Raw genomic sequence first — 25515 nt, forward strand, 5'->3', positions numbered from 1 at the left:
GTACTACTAGTAGTACTAGTAGCACCACCGTCTGGATTTAGGAGTACTACCACATCCATCTGGATTTTAGTATTTGACTAGCAATATCTAGTAATGCATGTCACAAAAAATGTACTACTCCCTCTGTAAATAAATACATGGTGTTTTATTCCTATCGGCGAGAGAACTTAATGTTTTTTTTGCTAACTAGAGTACTAATAGGATTACATGCAATGAACTAAACACTGCATTTCATGTTTGGTAGTCTCAAATCATTGAAAGCATGCACGACCCACATCTCTCATTGGTTGATATGTCACGAAATAAGAAACAAGGAGGGAGTTAATGCACCGTGCCCAAGTGTTTTGGGATTATTTGGTTTTCGTAAGGTGACTTACACAACATTTTTGTTTACATGCATTAACATTTTATTAGTTAAATCAAAGGTCAAAACTTGGCGCAAAATGCAAAGGGGACCAATAAACCAGTAAACATCAAACTTCTCTCATTTGGCCCCAACTAGAGGTCCGGTGAGATGACTGACTATACTGCACCAGCACGGAGGGGGACACAGCTTCATTGACTTATGGCAACTGCCTTTGGTTGAATGACATTTGGGCCCAGGGGGTGGCTGGCCCACCTATCTTATAGCTAAAGGCAGGTGCAGTAGACTAGCCACAGTGGGAGTAACTTCGGTAGTAACATCGAGTCCAACTCAGCAAATTTTCTTATGTGGCAATGAGTTAATGAGGAGAGATGTAGTGCTAGTAACTTAGCTAGTTACTGTAACATCACATGTCCCAATACAATATGAGTCTATAACCTAATAAATGAAGCTTTGCATGTTAGTACTACCACACTTATGTTACTACCCACTATTGAGGTAGTAACATAGTCTAGGGATACGTGTATGTTACTAGTGTATGTTACTCTCCATTGTGGCTAGTCGTAGAGGGCCGAGGAGTAGTATGAAATCCTACGCACCTACGCACGCTAACCAAGGGAAAGAGTGATCACTCAAATCGCAGGATCAGTTGACTAGAAGCTAAGCTAGACCCATGGAGGTTGTGCCAGATGGTCCACGACGCCGGCCTGCGGCCCGGCACCGAGGAACGTCTCCAGGTAGTATTGCTTGAGGCCGCCAGGGCGAGGGGCCGCTTGGACGACAACTTTGTCTCCTTGTTCGACGAGGTCCTCGTCGGTTTCCTCGACAAGTTCACTGTTGTCAAGAAGCTCGTGGACGACTTTGACGTAAGCCTCCAGCCGACGCGCCCAGGCTCTGCGATGCCCGCCACCCTCAATGGCCACTATGGTGACAATCTCTTTGACGCACTGGTGGCCCTGTGACTGCCCGCCGTCGCGCCGGAGAATGTCCAGCTCAAGGTCGCGCTCGCCGCGCAGCGCCTGGCGCAGCAAGACACCATCGACATAATCACCCACGTCTACACGCAAATCATCCACAAGGACTACTACATGCAAGAGGAGGACGATAGGACGCTGGCGTTCTTGGACCGCAGGGCAACCTTGGACGGCACTATTCAGAAGCACGTTGAGCTCGCCGCCAACGCCGCTGCTCCTCACATGTCGGTTGGTGACCCGTCGCACTAGGGCGTGAGGATGTCGTTGATGGATCCATATGTATTTTTATCTTTCCGTCAAATCCATGTAGTAGTATATGATAAGACAGTAATTATCTTACCTTTCGCATCAACTTCATAATTTTCGTACATACTCCATGCATGAATGGCGCCATAACCTAACTTCTCATTACTCTAGGCAAAATCGTTATTTTCTATCTATCGGTCGCGCCATGGAGCAGAACCAAATTTTACAAGTTACGAGTTCAAAAGGAAAAGCCTATCATGTTCGCGTCGCACCCCCACACGGTTGGTCCGGCATGCCGCTCAAGCGGGAATGCGTGCAGTGTTGCATTCTCACTTACAAGTGGTACCGTAGTTGAGCAAACCGACTAACGGCAAACCCCCACCCTGGCCACCGCGCGACGGCTGAGAAAATAGGAGGGAGAAGAGATGGCTATAGCATGGACTCCAAGAAAATTGGTGTCGGATGGGACTCGTGTGGGTGGCGTGTGCTGTACTGCTAGACGTGAATGCTAATTATGGCCCATGCCACCCCACTATATTGAGCCTATATTGAGGTACGTAGAACAAATTTCCTGCAGTCCGTGCTCAACCCTCCTCTATCTCTCTTCTCAGCCAGCCAGCGGACGCACGGAGCCCATCGTCAGTTTGCTCACATGCGGTCCCACATGTTAGTGAAAACACAAGCGGACCCACTGAACCTGCACATCTTTCACCTCGACGTGCTGGTGATGAAAAACAAATCCAATAAAGATCTTCAGTGGCCGCTTTTGGAGTTACTCAAGAGTAGTAAGATTCTATTTACAGTTTAACCCAAGATACACATCTCGTGGCTTCAACTACCACTCTATTTTCTTTCATGACACGACCTGGATGCTGGATGTCCCACGTGTCGTCAAAAGGAGGAAGAACCCGACCAAATCTTTGGTTGTGCTCTCAGATTAGACTAGTTGTGCTAACTTAGAAAATTTATTGTGTACTCCCTCCGTTCCAAAATACTTGACTTCCATTTGTCCAAAAATGGATGTACCTATATACTAAAACATGTCTAGATACATATATATTTTGACAAATAGAAGGCATGTATTGTGCAACGGAGGGAGTAGAATGGATGCAAGTTTTTGTATTGGGAAGAGGAGTACATCCATATATTGATAGAGCACAATTTAGTAGATGTTCTATCACTTTTAGCTAGCACAAAGGCTAGAGATGAGATTAGTGCACTTGTTGATACTCCTACTAGAATAGAGGCTAGACATGAGACTAGATGCGAGGAAGCAACGTCTACTTCTTTACACTCGAAGAAGAAAGAAGCACGCAAGATCGAGCCTCCGCAGATCAACAATGAATGCATCGAGAATGCACTAATCCAACTTACAGGAGTAGTAAAATGTATTCTTGTGGTTCTTGTTTTCTTTGGTCTTGCTTTTGTAGTCAAAATTATCGTTGGAGTTCGTGCAAAACGGAGGTCCGTTTGGGGTCGTGCGTTGGAGTTGGCCTTACAAGTGGGACTGCAGTTAAGGAAACCGACTATCGGCAAACCCCCACCTCGCCCGCCGTGCGATGGCAGAAGTTAGAGAAATGACGAGGTTGAAGAGATTGCTCTAGCACGGACTCCAGGAAATAATATGGTGTCAGATGGATGTCGTGGTGGTGACGTGTGCCGTACTCGTGGACGTGAATGCTTGTTCTGGCCCATGCCACCCTACTACTCCTACTACTTACTCCTACTGCTCACTCCTACTATATAGTACTAGTATCGAGGATTCGAGGTGATGGTTACGTACATCGAACACATTAACATATGGCTACAGTAAAAACACCCGCCCGACGCGCGAAGCATGTGAAGCTAGTACAAATAGTGTACTACTATTGTTGATTGGCCTCATCCGATAACCTGTTGCAATGCACGTACAATTATGTATTCGAAAAATATTTTTTTGCCTCGTTGCACCACTCACTCAGAGAAGCGACTCGAAAGCCATTCATAAATTTAGTAAGTTTATCACAGGCATATCATTTTATTACATACAACAGATCATCAACCAACATCGACAACGAGGATACATTATAAATACTAAAGTTTTCACCACACAACAAATAACAAGAAATGAAATGAACTTCAACTCAACCATTCCTCGGCGTTGGAAACGCTTGCTTTGAACCACAAGTGATTCTCTGGGACGGGCCATCCATTGTCGATCTGGAGACCAACGCATGACTGATCATCCAGGCTAAAGCAGCCTACTATATCAGTACCAGGGTAGGGAACCACCCAAATGTCCGAGGTATAGACACAGTTGCTTCTCATAAATGGTAGTAACGTTGTGTCAACAGTAGTTGGATCGCCTTTCACCATCATTGGATAGTTTTTCCCAAGGAAGAGCGAGTTTTCTCCAAGATTATCAATTCTGTACCAGGGAGAAGGAGTTGGCGCTAGCACACTAGTATCCATCCCTAATACCATGCAACGGGTGTTGGAATAGGTCCGGAGAGTGCGACCATGGGAGACTACACCTGCTTCCTTAGCAGTAACATCATCAGTGGGCTGTATACACACAAGAAGAGGTGATCCATCAGAATTAGTTGCCAGGCGCCACAAAGTATATGGGCGCTGCTCGTCCTCATGCTCGTGATCGTCACCATTGTCATATCCCCCTTGGTTATAAAAATTTTCAAGTATGGGTGGTGGAATGTTCACAGGACCTTGGAAACACAAGAAGAAGGTTAATTAGTAAAGGGAAACTTGCTAACCCGCAGGCATGTGGATGAAACAATTATAATTACGGTGGAAGACAAACATACCGAAACTACGAGGATTCCATGCAAAAACAGTGCCATGAGTGGTGGCAGCAAACACAAGGCCCTCGTATTGAATTGCATCACAGTACTCATCCATGTACATAAACTGATTTTTGAGCAATATCCATCGAGTCAAACCACCAAGGACGGCAACAAGCTTGTCGAAGATAGAAACAACTTCATAGTTGTTGTAATTCCAAGAGCGGTTGGGAACTCGACAAATTGCTATCTTCCGTAGAAGACAGTCACCATGATCGTATTTGAACGTGCGTACAATACCGGTGTGCTCAACCTCTGGGCAGTCTGCTGAGATTTTTGGAAGTGGAACCCGGTCATGAGTGTACACATTCACAAGTTCCCACTTGGAGTTGGACCCAATGTAAACAACCCAATCTCCATTTGCGCCTGCCCAAGCCTTGCCCTCAAGCGATGGCATCTTAACATCATACGTATCATTACCAAGCGGCATCAACTTGCACAGGGCGAGGCCTCCGTCGTGCCGGCGCCAGTCATCAGGGTCACGGCAAAGAAGATAGGGGAGATCAAACCGCTCCTTGACTCTTGGGTTCCATGTAATGATGTTATTAGTTGAGTCGAGAATGTGCTTGAACGAACCTGCCATGCTAGCCGAGGTGATGACATCACACCGATCAATGAGTTCCTCCACCACGTCATCTTTCAGATCGGGGCAAGAATAACGGGGTCGTTTCTGGCCTGTTCCCTCCATGGAGAAGACGATCGAACAATGGCAGAAGAAAGGGTGAAGGGCTAAAGGAAAATGGAGGAGGGAGAGGAAGAGCGTGCGACAGCAGTTCCTAATCGAGAGGGAAAGGCGAAGAGTCGGTGGACGGTTGCCAGTTTGCCACGGTTCACGAAGAGGCGCCCCGGCCTACACGTCTGTTCGAAAATACTCCTACTACTCGCCGTCGTCTCACTAATATGTTGAAACGGCACCACATGTCAACGAAACATGGTGTGTAATTTCTCGTGCAAAATGCGATCTAGCCGTGTTGGCCCGAGGTGCCTCATTAGTTATCGACCTTTATTTTTTTAATGGCGTGCCGTTCAGTTTTGAAGCACGACTAACTGGTACTGTACGCAGAGAAAATATAAACTACTCTACCACTACTCCACCTCTAGTACTAGTAGTATAAAAAACATATATAGACTGGAGCTTCAGCGCTTTCTTGCCAAGGGCTGCCCACTTGCTTCTCACACTACCACCCTCTCTCCAGATCTAAAAAAGATGGCCCCTCTTTCCCTCCTTACCGGTGGTCATAGATCCGCCGGGGAAGAAAAGGATGTGCAGCGTTGATGCACTCGTCGTCGGTGAGCGAGGTCACGCACTGACGACAAGGTCGTCCTCTCAGACCTAGCGCCCGCACGGGATGGCCTCCGTCCCCAAGCTCGCTGTCGTAGTGTGTGCGGAGGACGACGACCACAAGCGAAGCCACTTCCCGCCGACCATCAGGTATGCTACCTCTTTTCGAACCATACCCTTGTTCCATTGCCCCATCTTCCACGTCGTTGCATGTGGATCTTTTTCCACTCTACCATCTTCCCAATTTGCTATGCTCTGCTCTGCTGGCCACGCAGACGAAAACCATAATTTGCACTATTAAAGGAAACCCTACTTCATGCAGACTAATCCATGTCTGGGTTGAATAAGGAAAGGAAGGGAGACTGTACTGTCTAAGAAAGTAGGCATCGAACCCGCACTTAGGTTGAAAAGGGGAAAATCAGTAGCTAAGGAACGAGTCTCGTGTCTCTTGGTTGAAGAAGGGTAGAAAGGCATGACAACGCAATAGAGAATGACCAGGTCGATCGGTTTGTTGTCCTCACATAGGAAAAAGGTGGCTAAAGAGAACAAAAAAAGGGACGTAATCCACATATGCTGCATGGATATTTGTTGCTCTGGGCAACCATACCTCCCTCACCACTCTGCGTCCGTGGATGTACATCGTACTGGTGCGCCCACTATCCGAATGGGCCTCCCATTCTCTTATTGCCACTTTTTTGCTGTTAGTATAACGCCAGCAGTCAAGTCAAGCAATGCTACTGCTAAAGTGAAGCCACATTTAACTAATGCCGCTCTCAGTCTAATGCCACCAATAAATTTAAGCAATGCCATTTAATGTCACTGGATTATTTCAGGGTTAGCTATTGATTGTGGATGTATTGTTACATTTACATTTTGTCTAATGCCACTAGTATACCAATGCTGAAACTTGTTACCTTTACATTTTGTATTGTTAATTCTTATAGAAACCTTCCAGTGCTAGAGTTTATTGAAATCTGTTCAGTAAAACCATTGTACTGTACCCTTTAATAAACTAACTACTCTAGTGTTGCAGTAGCCACTGGATTAGTGTATATTTGTAGTATTCGAATGGTGTAGAGTTCACTCAAATTATCCCGGTAAAGCTAGTCACACCTTTGTTAAAATTAATGTTCATTATGTTATCGGAGGAGGTCTGTATGTTTGTCTCTAATGCCTGTCGACTACATACCTGACATCATGATGTAATGTTAAGTCATTTCCTTTTGTACAGTGTCACCGAATTGTCAAGGCGGTGATGGCATTTTATTTTAGTAGAACTGCACAAAATTTGCTTAAAAGAAGAGGAAAGGTCAGGAATGGCTCAGTTTTTCAGAAAAAACTATGTATGCCTTCCTGACATCAGCCGCTGTTGCTTTATTTATTCCTTCAAACAGGTTGTTAGAAACAGTCTTGCTACCTTTTCCCATTAAGAAATTGGAATGCTTATATTTGTGAGTCTATGATTCAACTAGTGCCACTTTTATAGTAATCACACTTTCAATATCTATGCAAACAGGGATGCTCGATTTTAGTGGAGCTGCACAAAAAGTCCAACTGGTTCAACATTAGGAGCATGTTTTTTTCCAAACCTTTATATCCAATTGGTGGCACTATGAGCTGTTCATTACGAAGGTACATGGTTTGCTACTATCTTGCTACTCTTTTTGTACCGTCATTAGATAGTAATACTAGTGGTTTGCTAGCTGCTTGATATGTTTACTAGCTGCTTGATATTTGTGCAGACAGAGATGTCTGCCCGTTGCTATTTGGCAAACAAACAAAGTGTCCGCAATTTTGGTTGAACTGCACAAGAGAATAGTATAGTCACTGCATGCAGTGCCATTTGAAAATAGACACAAAGATTGAATAGTCACTTCATGGACTGCAGAAAAGTAGTACTGTACTATTTACTGGCCAATAGTTGGTGCTTCATTGCTTTGGTCTGATTATACAATGGGCATCATTTTCCCTAAGTTAAAGTTTGTATTCCGAAAATAGTCTCGCGGTGTGATCGAGAGAAGACCAAATCATATTGCAGTGGATGTTCCTCCATCATGTGTGGTTCATTCTCATGGTTCCAGATGTTGGTGAAACCACTTACGTTTGCAAGAGGAATTGTAGACTTCACAAACAAATTTGTCTTTCAGTCTGTACTGAATGTTGGCCAAGAGAAACATCCATGTTAGTAGGAAGAACAAATGTTTTTTCTAGATCTTTGCGTTTGGAGCTACATATTTGTATATGATCTGTGAATCATTGAGATGCATTAACATGTTGATCTTATGTATGGAAATGATACTAGTTAGTTTTAGTTGCGAGTCTGGCGACGCAAGATCCGAAGTGGCTGATCTTTGCTTTTGGAGCTACATATTTGTATATGATCTGTGAATCATTGAGATGCATTAACAGTTACTTATTTCTGTTTGCTCAGTGTTTACAAGTTACCGATCGACCACTAGCTAGCCTACAAATGCGCTCCTGGCAGTTTTATTTGCGATGCAAGATGCGAAGTGGTAGTTTTTTGAATAAAAATGCCTACCTCTGAATAAACTGACAAGCTACACTATCGATCCTACACGGATAAAAATGCCTACCTCTGAAGAAACTGACAAGCTACACTATCGATCCTACACGGATAAATAGCGGATCACACACGTACTACCTCCTTTCCGGTTTGCAGGGCTCAATTCAAGAAACGACCTACTCGATCCTACACGAATAAATAGCGGAACACATACTAGTACCTCCTTTCCGGTTTGCAGGGCTTAATTCAAACCTCTCACCAACCAAGGTACTCCCTCCGTCCGGGTTTATTAGTCCCATGAGCAAAGCAGCAAGACCAAGGCATGGCAATAATTAACGGCATGCCGAAGTTTAAGCCTAATTAATTCCAACGATTTAAGTGGCTGCATGTGTGCCCTCGGCTGTGACTCGTTGCATGCTGCTTCGCGTACTGCTTGCGAGCGATTCTGAGTGCCTGCATGCAGCCGGCCGTAATTAAGGCAGCTAACTGATGCGAAAAAGGATACGCTTTAATTGTTGCGGGCTTTTTAAATCCGTGGAATCATTATTGACAAGTAGGGAGATGATTCTAGTGCACTTGTTTGACCGCCATGCCGGCGTGCGATCCAGACGGGACGGGACATCACAATCATAATTTTAGTTTCCCTAGTTTTCCACGGCAAGCTGACACGCTAAGCCATTATGCATTGAATTCCGTTGACCGTCGCGCTACCTTCCCCCTATAAGTACTGTTTCCCGGACTTCTCCGGTGCCACCGTGACCCAACTCGCCATATCCTCATAATCCCCCACCGTCCCGACATCGCTCGCCACGTCCGCCATGCCCCCGCCCGTCCGCAGTAGGCGACGCCGGAGGCGGTCACCGCCGGAACTAGTGTTCGGTTTTTCTCCAGAAGGTAGACGGAGGGAGGAGGCATTCTATCTGTCTTTAGATGGCAATGCGCAGATCGAGGAGTTGTTGGAGCGCGACCGCATGGCGGAGGAGCAGGAGTTGTTGGAGTGCGACCGCCTGGTGGAGGAGCAGCGTATCGCCGATTTGAGCCACCAGCGGGACATGGAGTAGCAGCGTACCGACACTCTGAGTTGCGAGCAGAGCGCCCGCAACTGGGACGACTACGTGGAGGCCGGCGCCCGGCAAATAGCCCTGGAGGCTGTCGGGCACGCACGCGTTCCCGATGCCGATTTTTACTACCAGCTCATCCAGTGGGTTTCCCGCTTGCAAGCCGAAGCTTCGGTGGACCACGCCGGCAAGGAAAGGGCCAACGCGCGCAAGCAACGCGCCCTATCGCACCTCTGGCAAGTCCGAGGCGAGGCGCAGGACGCCGGTGCCGGCGTTTAGCGTGTACCACAGATGGCGGCCGGCATCGTCTAGTTAGCTAAGAGTAAGTTAGTACTTGTACGCTACTAGAGTATTAGTGGGAGTAGATAGTTAACTTGGCTATGATGGTTGTCAACGTGGAAGTTCAGTACTCTATATGTGGATCAGACCTATTACTTTGCTCTGAATGTTGAACTTTTTGTTTAAACGTATGGAATGGGCTGTTATTTTTTTAAATGGGTTTTATTTGTCCTCCACGGGTTTAGAGTCTGACTTGTGGGCCTAGCAAGTTGACGCTTACACAATCAGGAGATGATTGTACGTGGAGAGGATGACAGTGATGACCCACAAGTATAGAGGATCTATCGTAGTCCTTTCGATAAGTAAGAGTGTCAAACCCAACGAGGAGCAGAAGGAAATGATAAGCGGTTTTCAGCAAGGTATTCTCTACAAGTACTGAAATAAGTGGTAGCAGATAGTTTTGTGATAAGATAAATTGTAACAAGCAACAAGTAACAAAAGTAAATAAAGTGCAGCAAGGTGGCCCAATCCTTTTTGTAGCAAAGGGCAAGCCTGGACAAACTCTTATAATAGGAAAAGCGCTCCCGAGGACACATGGGAATATCGTCAAGCTAGTTTTCATCACGCTCATATGATTCGTGTTCGGTACTTTGATAATTTGATATGTGGGTGGACCGGTGCTCGGGTGCTGTTCTTACTTGAACAAGCATCCCACTTATGATTAACCTCTATTGCAAGCATCCGCAACTACAACAAAAGTATTAAGGTAAACCTAACCATAGCATGAAACATATGGATCCAAATCAGCCCCTTACAAAGCAACACATAAACTAGGGTTTAAGCTTCTGTCACTCTAGCAACCCATCATCTACTTATTACTTCCCAATGCCTTCCTCTAGGACCAAATAATGGTGAAGTGTTATGTAGTCGATGTTCAATAACACCACTAGAGGTTAGACAACATACATCTTATCAAAATATCGAACGAATACCAAATTCACATGACTACTAATAGCAAGACTTCACCCATGTCCCTAGGAACAAACGTAACTACTCACAAAGCATATTCATGTTCATAATCAGAGGAGTAATAATATGCATTAAGGATCTGAACATATGATCTTCCACCAAGTAAACCAATTAGCATCAACTACAAGGAGTAATCAACACTACTAGCAACCCATAGGTACCAATTTGTGGTTTTGATACAAGATTGGATACAAGAGATGAACTAGGGTTTTGAGAGGAGATGGTGCTGGTGAAGATGTTGATGGAGATTGCCCTCTCCTGATGAGAGGAGCATTGGTGATGACGATGGTGATGATTCCCCCCTCCCGAAGGGAAGTGTCCCTGGCAGAACAGCTCTGCCGGAGCCCTAGATTGGTTCCGCCAAGGTTTCGCCTCGTGGCGGTGGAGTTTCGTCCCGAAAGTTTGCCTTCTATTTTTTTGCACCCTCGTGAGCAGGGTGTGGGCCCCCTGGCCTTCATCTTTGGCGACAATTTTTCTTTATTTATTTTAAGATATTCCGTGGAGTTTCAGGACTTTTGGAGTTGCGCAGAATAGGCCTCCAATATTTGCTCCTCTTCTAGCCCATAATTCCAGCTGCCGGCATTCTCCTTCTTCATGTAAACCTTGTAAAATAAGAGAGAATAGCCATAAGTATTGTGACATAATGTGAAATAACAGCCCATAATGCAATAAATATCGATAAAAAAGCATGATGCAAAATGGACGTATCAACTCCCCCAAGCTTAGACCTCGCTTGTCCTCAAGCGAAAAGCCGATAACAATAAATTTGTCCTCATGTTTAGAGGTAGAGGCGTCGATAAAAATAAAATACGGACATGAAGGCATCATGATTATTTTCATAACAGCAACATATAAAGATTTTGTCATATGATTACTCATGTTCAAGTGATGATCTTTTCACAAAGCCAAAGTATGAATCAGAAACCTTATTGGGCACCAACAAATTATAACCTCAGTCATTGAAGCAATTGCAATTTATCATAACATCGGAAAGAGTCTATGTCAGAGCTTAAAAGCAAGTCCAGATACTCAACTATCACTTAGCCCTTCATAATTGCTAACACTCACGCGATACTTGTGGTTACGGAGTTTTAATCGGACACAGAGAAAGATAGGGGCTTGTAGTTTTGCCCCACAACCTTTTACCTCAAGGGTAATGTCAACAATAATAATTCATGCTCCCCCACATCCAATTAGATATATATATCATGTTCTTTCCAACATGATGAGCTTGCCAAAGGATAAAATGAAAAAGGAAAGGTGAAGATCACCGTGACTCTTGCATAAGGTAGAGGAAAATAATAAAAGATAGGCCCTTCGCAGAGAAAAGCAGAGGTTATCATGCCCGTTTAGGGTTGATGCACAAAATCTTAATGCAAAAGAACGTAACTTTATATTGCCCCTTGTATGTGAACCTTTATTATGCAGTCCATCGCTTTTATTGCGTCCACAACAAGTTCGTACAAAGTTTATTTCTCCGCACTAAGAAGTCATGCATATTTAGAGAGCAATTTTTATTGCTTGCACCGATGACAACTTACTTGAAGGATCTTGCAAAACTGGTTTAAGGGTATTTGGAAGCACAAGTAGTATTTCTACTTGGTGCTGAGAATTTGGCTAGCATGAGGGGGAAAGGCAATCTCAACACGTTAGAGGATCCATGATAACATACTTTATCTTAGATGTAAGAAAACATAACTCATTATGTTGTCTTCCTTGTCCAACATCAACTCTTTAGCATGTCATATTTTAATGAGTGCTCCCAATCATAAAAGATGTCAATGATAATATATCTATATGTGAAACCTCTCTTTCCTTATTACTTGCTATTAATTGCAACGATGACCAAAGCTATATTTTCCAACTCCCAACAACCTTTAATCATCATACTCTTTCTATGTGAAGTCATTACTTTCACTAAGATCAATATGAACTCTTTGATTTTTTTTTCTTTTTCTTCTAATCAACCAAGAACATGGCAAAATAATCAAGCCCTTGACTCAACACTAATCTTTATTATATAGCTCACGGACTCGATTACAAAGAAGGATCATAAAGCAAAACTCAAAACTAGATCATGCCATGACTTTATTCTACTAAATCAAGATACTACTAAAAGGATCGAACTAAGAAAAACGGTAAAGATAGGAGTTGTGATGGTTATACGATACCAGGGCACCTCCCCCAAGCTTGGCAGTTGCCAAGGGGAGTACCCATACCCATGTGATTATATCTCCTTCTTTGTTGTTGGCGGTGGAGGTGTTGTTGATGATGCGAGCTTGTCGTCCACCTTCCATGGCATAGGCTCACCATCATAGAAGGATGATCGAGTCTCCGGAATCCTCAAATCTGCAGCCAAACTCATCCTTTTGAATCTATATTCATACTCACAGTTTTGGTTTTGCAGATCATAGATTTGGGCCTGGAGGTGCTCGATCTTCTCATGTAGCTTGAAGATGGCCTCCTCGGTCTTCTTGGCATCCGGCTCGTAGTTGCTGGTGAACTCCGCGAGCATCTTGTGGGTAGCGTTGATTCCACGCTCCACCATCCCCTGGCACTTGAAAACTTGTTGCTCCATTGCTTCGAGCCTCGACTCCATCCTTCCGATTCCCTTTGGTCCCTCAACATCGCGGATGTGCAGCAACCCATCACGCATCTCAATGGTTTGAGGGTGTCGCAGCACCTCCGCGAGGTAAGGGTTGATCACCTTCTCGAAGAACTTGTCCTTGGAAGCACTTGGGGTCGTCATGATGATCTAGACCTGTCAGAAAAACAACTCGAAATGAGAACATGGGAGATTTGCGTGATACGAGAGTCAAAACCTTCGGGAGTATATATAATGATTTTGTACCGACCAAAATACGTATCGTGCAAGGAAACGTAGTCCGGAGGGCACACGAGGTGCTCACGAGGTAGGGGGCGCGCCCAGCGTGGAGGCCTCGTGTCCTCCCCGGACTGCCACTTATTTTTCTATTTTTCTAAATATTCCAAAATGGAGAAACATTGCCTTAAAAGTTGTTTTGGAGTCGGTTTACTTACTGTAACACATACCTATTCCTTTTCGGAGTCTGAAATGGGCTGGAAAGTGTCCTTTATGTATTCCTCCGGGGTTATGGTTTCAATAATATTAGTTTCAACATTTATAGGATTGCCTGAAATATAGTGTTTAATCCTTTGACTGTTTACCACCTTCGGATTTGTGCCTTTGAAGTTGTTGATTTTTATGGCACCGGAACGATAGACCTCCTCGATAACGTAGGGACCTTCCCATTTAGAGAGAAGTTTTCCTGCAAAAAATCTTAAACAAGAGTTGTATAGCAATACATAATCACCTACATTAAACTCACACTTTTGTGTCCTTTTGTCATGCCATCTTTTAACTTTTTCTTTAAACAACTTGGCATTTTCATAAGCTTGGGTTCTCCATTCATCAAGTGAGCTAATATCAAATAACCTCTTCTCACCGGCAAGTTTGAAATCATAGTTGAGCTCTTTAATAGCCTAGTATGCCTTATGTTCTAGTTCAAGAGGTAAGTGACAAGCTTTTCCATAAACCATTTTATACGGAGACATACCCATAGGATTTTTATTTGCAGTTCTATAGGCCCATAATGCATCATCAAGTTTCTTTGACCAATTCTTTCTAGACCTATTGACAGTCTTTTGCAAAATTAATTTGAGCTCTCTATTGCTCAATTCTACCTGACCACTAGATTGAGGGTGATACGGAGATGCAATTCTATGATTAACGTCATATTTAGCAAGCATCTTACGGAAAGCACCATGAATAAAGTGTGAACCACCATCAGTAATTAAATATCTAGGGACTCCAAACCTCGGAAAAATAACTTCCTTAAGCATTTTAATAGAAGTGTTATGATCAACACTACTAGTTGGAATAGCTTCTACCCACTTAGTAACATAATCAACAGCAACTAAAATATGAGTATATCCATTAGAGGCAGGAAAAGGTCCCATATAATCAAAGCCCCAAACATCAAATGGTTCAATAACAAGTGAATAATTCATAGGAATTTCTTGACGTTTACTAATATTACCAATTCTTTGACATTCATCGCAAGACAAAGCAAACTTACGGGCATCTTTGAAGAGAGTAGGCCAATAAAAACCAGATTGCAATACCTTATGTGCAGTTCTATCTCCAGCGTGGTGTCCTCCATAAGCTTCGGAATGACACTTGTGTAGGATCAATTCCTGTTCATGCTCAGGTAAACAACGTCTAATAACACCATCTACTCCTTCTTTATAAAGATGTGGGTCATCCCAAAAGTAATGTCGCAAGTCATAGAAAAACTTTTTCTTTTGTTGGTATGTGAAGCTAGGTGGTATAAATTTAGCAACAATATAATTAGCATAATCATCATACCATGGAGTGCTACGAGAAGTGCTTATGACATTTAATTTTTCATCAGGAAAGCTATCATCAATAGGTAGTGGCTCACCAAGAACATTCTCTAACCTAGAAAAGTTGTGTGCAACGGGGTTCTCAGCTCCCTTTCTATCAACAATATTTAAATCAAATTCTTGCAGCAGGAGAACCCATCTAATGAGTCTAGGTTTTGCATCTTTCTTTTTCATAAGTATTTAATAGCAGCATGATCAGTGTGAATAGTTACTTTTGAGTCAACAATATAAGGTCTAAACTTATCACAAGCAAACACAACTGCTAAAAGTTCCTTTTCGGTAGTAGCGTAATTTCTTTGGGCACTGTCTAGAGTCTTACTAGCATAATGGATAACATTTAATTTCTTATCAACTCTTTGCCCTAGAACAGCACCTACAGCATAATCACTAGCATAACACATAATTTCAAAGGGTAAATTCCAATCCGGTGGCTGAACAACAGGTGCAGAGACTAATGCTTTCTTAAGTATTTCAAATGCTTCTACATAATCATCATCAAAGACAAATGGTACATCTTTTTGTAATAAATTAGTCAGAGGCCGAGAGATTTTTGAGAAGTCCTTAATGAACCTCCTATAAAATCCGGCGTGACCAAGGAAACTTCTTATACCTTTGATGTCCTTGGGACATGGCATCTTTTCAATAGCATCAACCTTGGCTTTATCAACTTCAATACCTCTTTCAGAAACTTTGTGCCCCAAGACAATACCTTCATTAACCATAAGGTGGCACTTTTCCCAATTCAAGACAAGATTAGTTTCTTCACATCTCTGCAAAACTCGAGCAAGATTGCTCAAGCAATCATCAAAAGAGGAACCATAGATGGAAAAGTCGTCCATGAAAACCTCACAAAGTTTCTCGCAAAAGTCAGAGAATATAGCCATCATGCATCTTTGAAAGGTAGCAGGTGCATTACATAAACCGAAAGGCATACGTCTATAAGAAAAAGTACCAAAAGGGCATGTAAAAGTAGTCTTTGATTGATCTTTAGCCGACATAGGTATTTGAGAAAAACCGGAATAACCATCTAGAAAGCAATAGTGTGTATGTTTGCATAATCTTTTGTCACAGCCCCAGATCAGCCTTGCTTGACTTTGCCTGCTCATCATGTCATCATGTTTAAATTACTAAGAAACTTGAAATGGGGATGCTTAAACCCTAGCACCAAATGAATTCAACTAGGGTCAAAATAAAATCTTTTTCATTGAACTCAAAATGCCCTCTAAAAAATGTTCAACATTTCTGGTTTGAGGTGGAAGCATCTGCCAAAAATGGTTTATATTTTTGCAGGACATATTGGGCTCTGAATTAAATCATACTCTATTTGCATTTGGGCATTTAAATGCTATAAAATATTCTGAATGCCCAAATAATTCTGAAAATAAGTGTGGGCTATTGGAAATAATCTAAACAGAGCCCCTGATTATTTTCAGGATTTTTAAAGATGCATAAGTATTTTAATAAAGCCCTAAAAATTTACAGAATATTAGAAAACTAAGGTAAATAGAAAACAGAGAGAGAGGAAACTACCTGGCGCAGCCCACCTGGCAGCCCACTGGCCGGCCCAGCACTGTGCTGGCCCATGCCAGCCACCTGCTTCCTCTCGCCAGGCAGGCAGAGAGGAGGGACACGACGCACGCGCCCGAGCTCGCCACGCCACCACCCTGCTCGTCTGCATCGCCTGGTCACCGCTTCGACGCCGCGAACGCCTCCCCGGTGTCGCCCCGGTCCATCCGACACCTCACTATCCCCCCTGCTCTCTCCCTCGCTTCCTCAATGCCATGGCCGACGCAGCCGCGTCCGCGCCGACGAGCACCACCGTGGCCATCGTCCACCCCCTCACCTCTTTGACGCGGCCCGAGCTCCGCCGTGCCTCCCTCGTCCTCCACGACGGCTCACGCGACCGGAAGAGCCCCGAAGCGCCACCCCGACGCTTCTCCCCTCCTCGGCCGCCGGAGATCGGCCTCGCCGCCCCGCTCAGCTCCGGCCTCCCCCGAGCCCGCTGAGCATCTCGTCCCGCCCTCCGTAAGCTCCTGCTCCTGCTTCCCCTCTCCGTTTTCCCCTCGTGCACCATAGCGACTCCACCACACTCACCCGCACGTGCCGCTGCAAACCTCGTCGCCGGCGCTACTCCGGCCACTCCCCGGCCGCGCCACCACCACGGTTGGATGCGGACGAGCGTCCGCATCCCGTAGCTGTGCTCCGCGCGCCAAACGGCGCTCCGTAGGCAAAACCCGCACCACCCCGCCGCGTCTGGCCTCGCCCGCGGCTAAACGCCGGCGAGTTTGACCCCATTTGACCATGTTTGACCCCGTGTGGTCCCAGGTTGACTTTCCCCCATGAGTCTATGACAGGTGGGGCTGGTCTGTTAATTAGGTTAGGATTAGTGTTAACTAAATATTAGTTAGACTAATGACCTGACACGCGGGACCCACAGGTTAGAGTTGACCTGGACCGTGCCTTTGACCTGATTACGTCACCCTGACGTCATGCTGACGCAATAATGATTTACTGGAATTATTAATATTCAGGAAATTCTAGAAAATGTTTAAAACTTGTAAAATTCATAGAAAATCAACCGTAACTCCAAATCAAACAAATTATATATGAAAAATGATCATAAAAATCCAATCTATCCATCTGCACTGGTTTCATGCATGTTTAAACAACTTAACCTTGCTGTTTAGTGAAAAACATGATAAGGCACTATTTGAATTCATAATTTGAATTTGGGGTTGAACCTTTGGCTCAATATGACCCAAATCCATCTGTTGCTAGTTGCATTAGCTCAAACCACAGCATATTGCCAAGTCATGATCATGCATCATATTGTGCATTGCATTGATTGTGTTTCTTCTTTGTTTGTCGGTGTTTGTCCCCTCTCAGTAGACGACGTACCGACGATGAGTTCGATGACACCGATGAAGAACTATTTTATCTTCAGAAGTGCCAGGCAAGCAAAACCCCCTTGTTCATTCCGATACAATCCTACTCTCTCGCTCCTGCTCTCTTTTATTGCATTAAGACAGCAATGATTCAACTGTTACTTGCTGCGGTAGCTGAACCCCTTTATCCTCTGCATGACCTGTCATTGCCACAGTAAATAGATGAAACCCACTAGCATGAGTAGGAGTTGTTTGAGCCCTGATGTGCCTACTCATTCATGCTTGTTGTCATGCCTGCTACTGCTTAGAGTTGAGTCAGGTCTGATTCATCCGGGATGAATCAGAGGTGTGTGAACATGTCCTACTGTGTGTGAGCTAAGTGTATGAACACGATTTGGTAAAAGGTATCGGTGAGAGGCCATGTAGGAGTACATGGTGGATTGTCTCATTGAAGCCGTCCTTAGGAACCGAGTTCTGTGTTTGTGATCCATGATTCAGCTACTACCATGCATTGGGCCCTGAAATATGACCCCACTCGACTTCTTATTCACCCTTGTCCTCTGTCCAGGAGTTGCAACTAGTTTCTGGTGTTTGTAGGATATGTGTTGGAGGCCGTGGGCAGCGCTGACCCGAGGGGTGGGCTGTGATGCGGTAGATACACCGTGGCCGGGTATACCGGGCGCCCGTTTGGTGTCACGAAACCCTGTTCACATCGTTTGGGGCTGTGAGCGAAACCCTGGCCGGATCTCCTCATGGATGGAACCCAAATAGGCGATAAACCTGGACTAGAGACTTGAGTGTTTAGGTAGGTCGTGGTCTACACCCATGTCGGCTTTTGCTTGAAGTCTGCCGAGCACATGTCGTGTGCAGACGCTAAGTGGTGGAAACATGTATGAAGAAGTATACCCCTGCAGGGTTAACATCATCTATTCGAATAGCCGTGTCCACGGTAAAGGACTTTTGGGTTGCCTATAACAGTTCATAGACAAGTGAAAGTGGATACTCTGAAATACGCAAGATAAGTGTGAGTGCTATGGATGGCGTTCTCGTAGGGAGACGGGAGCGGATCCATAGTGGTGTATTGATATGGTCAATATGTGGACTCGTGTGCGCCACCTCAAAAGAGTTACTTGCAATAGTAGTTCAGGATAGCCACCGAGTCAAAGCTGGCTTGCTGCAGTTAAACCCCACCATCCCCTTTGTTGATAATGATGCATATGTAGTTAGTTCTGATGTAAGTCTTGCTGGGTACATTTGTACTCACGTTTGCCTATTTTATGTTTTTGCAGAGAGACTTCGGTCTCGCTAGTAGTTCCGCGTGGACTTCGACGTTTAGCTTGTTACCTCAGCTACGATCTTGTGCCCTCGGCAGGATCTGGTAGATAGTCAGGCTTCTCAGCCTTTTTCATTTGTAGATGTCTGTACTCAGACATGTTAAGCTTCCGCATGTGCTTTGATTTGTATGCTCTGAATGTTGGGTCGTGAGACCCATGTTTGTATTATCTCGCTCCTCGGAGCCTATTGAATAAAATACTTGAGTTGTAGAGTCATGTTGTGATGCCATGTTGTATTTGCACATATCGAGCATATTGTGTGTATGTTATTGAAATGCTTGGTATGTGTGGGATCTGACTATCTAGTTGTTTATCCTTAGTAGCCTCTCTTACCGGGAAATGTCTCCTAGTGTTTCCAATCGTGGCTTGTTACTGCTCCGGAACACTTAGGCTGGCCGGCATGTGTCCTTCTTCGTTCCTGTGTCTGTCCCTTCGGGGAAATGTCACGCGATGAGTACCGGAGTCCTGTTAGCCCGCTACAGCCCGGTTCACCGGAGTCCTGCTAGCCCAGTGCTACAGCCTGGATTCACTCGCTGATGACCGACACGTTCGATGCTGGGTCATGGATGCCTGTCCCTGTAAGTTTGTGCCACTTTGGGTTTACGACTAGCCATGTCAGCCCGGGCTCCTTATCATATGGATGCTAGCGACACTATCATATACGTGTGCCAAAAGGCGCAAACGGTCCCGGGCAAAGGTAAGGCGACACCGTGGGAATACCGTGCGTGAGGCCGCAAAGTGATATGAGGTGTTACATGCTAGATCGATGTGGCATTGAGTCGGGGTCCTGACAGTGTTGGTATCAGAGCTTGACTGCCTGTAGGATTACCAAGCCAAACTGGTCGAAGTTGAGTCTAGAAATGCTTTAGTTATATGTAGGGGAATTGATTGTGGGAGGGAACGTAAGGCTCTTTTTACTCCTTATACCTCATGGCCTTCTGATCTGAGTCATCCTCTTCTCTTCTACGGGGATTAAGAACTAGGCTATCTCCTCTTTCTACCAGGATCACGTGTTACTAATCTGTAGACTTGTAAGATTGTTGGATGTAAGCCTCAGTCCAGTTCCTACCACTTCTGTATGTTAACTGATGATCTTGAAACCTTGATATTGTGCTTCTGAGTGGCTATGCCACCATTTCTGCAGTATGTCTCCAAACTTTTCGAGCATTTACAGCCGTTATGCTGTCCGAGTCATCCCATGTTTCTAAACAATCTGATGCACTTGCAAATCCTTTCCCTCTGGTTTTTATGTTCCTTTGGGTCAGGTTAATCACACTAATTGCTGAGTTGAGGTATTCTATTGCCCCGACATATATGTTGGAATTATCATTATGACCCTAGGTGTCCTAGGGGATCATCTAGTAATCTAGCCATGATTTGTGTCCCAGTGTGATGATTCTGGCCTTTATTCTCGAAAGCATCCCGTGATGCTACTTAGTAGTAAATATTCTATTCCTGGGTTCTTGAACCCGAGATTCACTCTACTTACTTCATGTTGATAGTGTTTGCTAGTTCCTTTAGGATATTAGTAACTTTGCGATAGTCCTCGAGGTCCGTGGTATTTCCTTCTTCCAAATACTATGAACCATTTTGGCAGAAGTTCCTCGCGGAACCTAAAGATCACAACCAGAGTGCTCTTGATGAGTCCTCCATTCATAGTTGTGAATCTGCTAGTCCTTCCTCTTCAGCATGGGTTATCAAGAAGAAATATGTTGAATTTGTTTGACATGCTAACCGATGCATCCACAACTCAGAAATATATATGTTCCTTTGAGTTGTCCCTCTGTAGTTGTATTTCGATCCTTGTCTATCAGTTGATAGTCAAGTTGATGTCGTGCATTCGTGTTCACCGATGCTCGTTATTCTTGTGGTCCGTCAAGCCGTTCTAGTTCAGAATGACTAGGAGAAACAAACTCCGGTACCTCATCCATATCCAGGATTGGGTCAAAGTAGTTGTGCTCCGTAGATCAAATACTAATCCAGCTTTTGCTCTGCTCCACCTTGGAGTATTACCATCTTTATATCAAGAATATCATGGGAATTGCACACTTTCCTATGAACTCTTGATACAGTGATACTCTCTCCATCATTATTCATTTCTCGGTTCCCGTGTTATTGCAACCGGAATGTCGACAAGTGAATAGTGATGTGTGAAATCAATACTCCTAGCAACCTTGTTGCTTGGTAGTTAAAGGATAATAGTTTCATTCTTAGTGTGTTGGTTCTTGAATCATCATTCTAAGACTGAACGTGCTACCTAGTCCTTATTTCCGGTGCACCTTTCGATCAATGAGTTGGGGCTATGCCAATCCCTTACTTATTTGATCATCTCGTCTTGCCCTGAAAAGCAAGATTGTTCTCGAGCTTAGTAACATATCGGTGGTTCATGATTTTCCGAATATCTTCTTGGAAGTATCACCAGGTTGTCCCCTGACCCTTATGTTGAGTTCGTGATCAAGTTGGTTTATTTCTGTAAACCACCCTTTCTCCAAGAATCCATGTTGGATACCCATGAGCTAGTTGGTTAAGCTAAACAACAACTTGGAGGGTTGGAAGATAAAAGCTTGTCTGACTTAGTTCATGTTAAGGGATATCTTTGTGTTGTGTGTGTGTGTTGTAGAAATATGATTTCTTCATCGATTGGTCCTCGTGATCAGTTGTTGAACCTATCGTCTTGCCAAACCTTGATTTGAGTGTGGGCCATTGTCAAATCAAGTTAGAACCAATGATATTCGTAATGTTGTATTACTTGTGGTTGATTCCTCGAGCATACACCATTACATCTTTTGGTCTGACCAATACTATCACATTGTTCACATAACGGTGGAAGTCCAGTGATATGGAAATTCCGATGAGTTGCTGTTGAGCCCATCAGCAGCATTTTGTCTCCTCCATGATTCGGGTTGAACATCCAGCTAGTGTTGGAAACTTGTGTAAGCATTTTCTTCATGCCCCGTTCATGAAGTATATGTTTGGATGAAAGAAGTGACTTCCTCTCATTCGTGTGCATTTGATGCAAGTTGCCGCCATGAATTTGAGAAAGCAAGTTTTTACTTCCTCTGGAACCATCCCAAGTCAGTTATGCAGGTGCGAAGTATTCTATGGTCTGATAGACTGATCATCTTCATTCTATACGTATCCCTAGCACATCAAGCCACTGACTGATTTGTTCAAGGAAAAGGAGTTGTTGTGCTATCCTAGGTCATGCACAAGATTCTGATATCCTCAATGATGGTCCCCCACCTTAACTCGATAGTGTTTTATTATAAGACTACCACGTGGTCATGCTTGTCTGGGACAACGTGTCCACATGTTGTAGCATAACCAGCTCATATTTTGGAGCTTGCTATTGTAGTTCATTCCCCGAGAATCTCGCAATGCCATCTCGTCGATTTGTGTTGCAAACTTTCATTTTTCTTTCTAGACTCGATGAGTCTGGAATATCCTGACACCAGCCAGATCTCAACCTCAGGCAGATATGATGGTTGGAACATTTCCCAAGAACTATAATATTGGTCTCTCGATAACCGGTAAAGTGGATGTCGTGGCCAACACACCCAGCCGGAAGACCTATTATTGTAGTATCTTGATTGAGGAAGTTGGCCACCTCCCCATAAGGACTTCGTAGGATTTACTCCTTAGATGTTCCTTATGGATTTTTTTTGTGTTTCCGAAGTACGACCTTTACTTGATGTTCTAGATACCAGACCATTTCAAGAAATGGGATACGCAAGTACATCAAGGAGAACATTTGAAGCGGAGTGCTAAATGTCTCTCGGTCGATCATCCAGATTTCGTCCCCTTGGCCTCGCTAAGGTGAAATCCGAGAAAGTGTTATCCTCCTTTGCATCTGCATCGTCCATCGCTATTCATCATGGTAGTATGTTGTGTTGTCAGCACCCTTGACATGGATGTTGGCAAAACCTTGATGATTATGGAAATGCTCAAGTTCTTGAGAGCACGCACAAGCGCTAGGTGTTATCATCGACACTAACTGGGATGCCCTCAGTTTCCTCGGTTATGCTATAACTTTTCAAAACAGTGGACTCACTCTCTACTGTTGAGCTTCTCCCCAGTTACTAAAATCATTCCTTGTGTTGTTTCAACAAGGTAATCCACATCATCCATTCTAATCCGGGTATGCCATTCTATCGAACCCCTCCAAACGATCGCTCGAGAATTGCCTTAGGCTGGTATAAAGAGTCTCAATGATCTTTGAATCAAAGGTAATTCTTTTTGCCACTTAAGGGGTGATCCTATGAGTCACCTCCTCTAAGATGTCTCGTTATGGTTTCATGTCAACTTAACTCCTCGCTGCGCTGACAACTGTTCACCACCTTCTTAAGTGTGGAATTGTAGTCTACCTGGTAAACCTCCGTCATCTGTTCCACTCCATTCCTCTAGAGGTGTGCTTCATCTCTCAGCTCGAGAGATGTTGCTATGTCTCATTCCGTGAGTTAATCCTGAGTTGTTCGACCTTCAAGAAGAATGATTCTTTTAGGGTCTTTCCTTTCCTCTCGTTGTCATGTTAGTTGGAGTTCTCAGAGCAAGACTTCGAGACAATGATGGTGAACGAATCAATGTTCATTTGAAGTGCAACCTGGATCATGAAGATTGTGTTAGTTTGCGCTTCCCTTTCATCTTACTCTACGCTTGAATCTCGGGACGAGATTCTTGTTTAGTGGGGGTGAGCTGTCATAGCCCCAGATCAGCCTTGCTTGACTTTGCCTGCTCATCATGTCATCATGTTTAAATTACTAAGAAACTTGAAATGGGGATGCTTAAACCCTAGCACTAAATGAATTCAACTAGGGTCAAAATAAAATCTTTTTCATTGAACTCAAAATGCCCTCTAAAAATGTTTAACATTTCTGGTTTGAGGTGGAAGCATCTGCCAAAAATGGTTTATATTTTTGCAGGACATATTGGGCTCTGAATTAAATCATACTCTATTTGCATTTGGGCATTTAAATGCTATAAAATATTCTAAATGCCCAAATAATTCTGAAAAATAAGTGTGGGCTGTTGGAAATAATCTAAACAGAGCCCCTGATTATTTTCAGGATTTTTAAAGATGCCTAAGTATTTTAATAAAGCCCTAAAAATTTACAGAATATTAGAAAACTGAGGTAAATAGAAAACAGAGAGAGAGGAAACTACCTGGCGCAGCCCACCTGGCAGCCCACTGGCCGGCCCAGCACTGTGCTAGCCCGTGCCAGCCACCTGCTTCCTCTCGCCAGGCAGGCAGAGAGGAGGGACACGGCGCACGCGCCCGAGCTCGCCACGCCACCATCCTACTCGTCTGCATCGCCTGGTCACCGCTTCGACGCCGTGAACGCCTCCCCGGTGTCGCCCCGGTCCATCCGACACCTCACTCTCCCCCCTGCTCTCTCCCTCGCTTCCTCAACGCCATGGCCGACGCAGCCGCGTCCGCACCGACGAGCACCACCGCGGCCATTGTCCACCCCCCTCACCTCTTTGACGCGGCCCGAGCTCCGCCATGCCTCCCTCGTCCTCCACGACGGCTCACGCGACCGGAAGAGCCCCGAAGCGCCACCCCGACGCTTCTCCCCTCCTCGGCCGCCGGAGATCGGCCTCGCCGCCCCGCTCAGCTCCGGCCTCCCCCGAGCCCGCTGAGCATCTCGTCGCGCCCTCCGTAAGCTCCTGCTCCTGCTTCCCCTCTCCATTTTTCCCCTCGTGCACCATAGCGACTCCACCGCGCTCACCCGCACGCGCCGCCGCAAACCTCGTCGCCGGCGCTACTCCGGCCACTCCCCGGCCGCGCCACCACCACGGTTGGATGCGGACGAGCGTCCGCATCCCGTAGCTGTGCTCCGCGCGCCAAACGGCGCTCCGTAGGCAAAACCCGCACCACCCCGCCGCGTCTGGCCTCGCTGGCGGCTAAACGCCGGCGAGTTTAACCCCATTTGACCACGTTTGACCCCGTGTGGGCCCAGGTTGACTTTCCCCCATGAGTCTATGACAGGTGGGTCCGGTCTGTTAATTAGGTTAGGATTAGTGTTAACTAAATATTAGTTAGACTAATGACCTGACACGCGGGACCCACAGGTTAGAGTTGACCTGGACCATGCCTTTGACCTGATTACGTCACCCTGATGTCATGCTGACGCAATAATGGTTTACTGGAATTATTAATATTCAGGAAATTACAGAAAATGTTTAAAACTTGTAAAATTCATAGAAAATCAACCGTAACTCCAAATCAAACAAATTATATATGAAAAATGATCATAAAAATCCAATCTATCCATCTGCAC

The sequence above is a fragment of the Triticum aestivum genome, chromosome 3B (assembly GCF_018294505.1).
Source record: "Triticum aestivum cultivar Chinese Spring chromosome 3B, IWGSC CS RefSeq v2.1, whole genome shotgun sequence".
NCBI lineage: Eukaryota > Viridiplantae > Streptophyta > Magnoliopsida > Poales > Poaceae > Triticum > Triticum aestivum.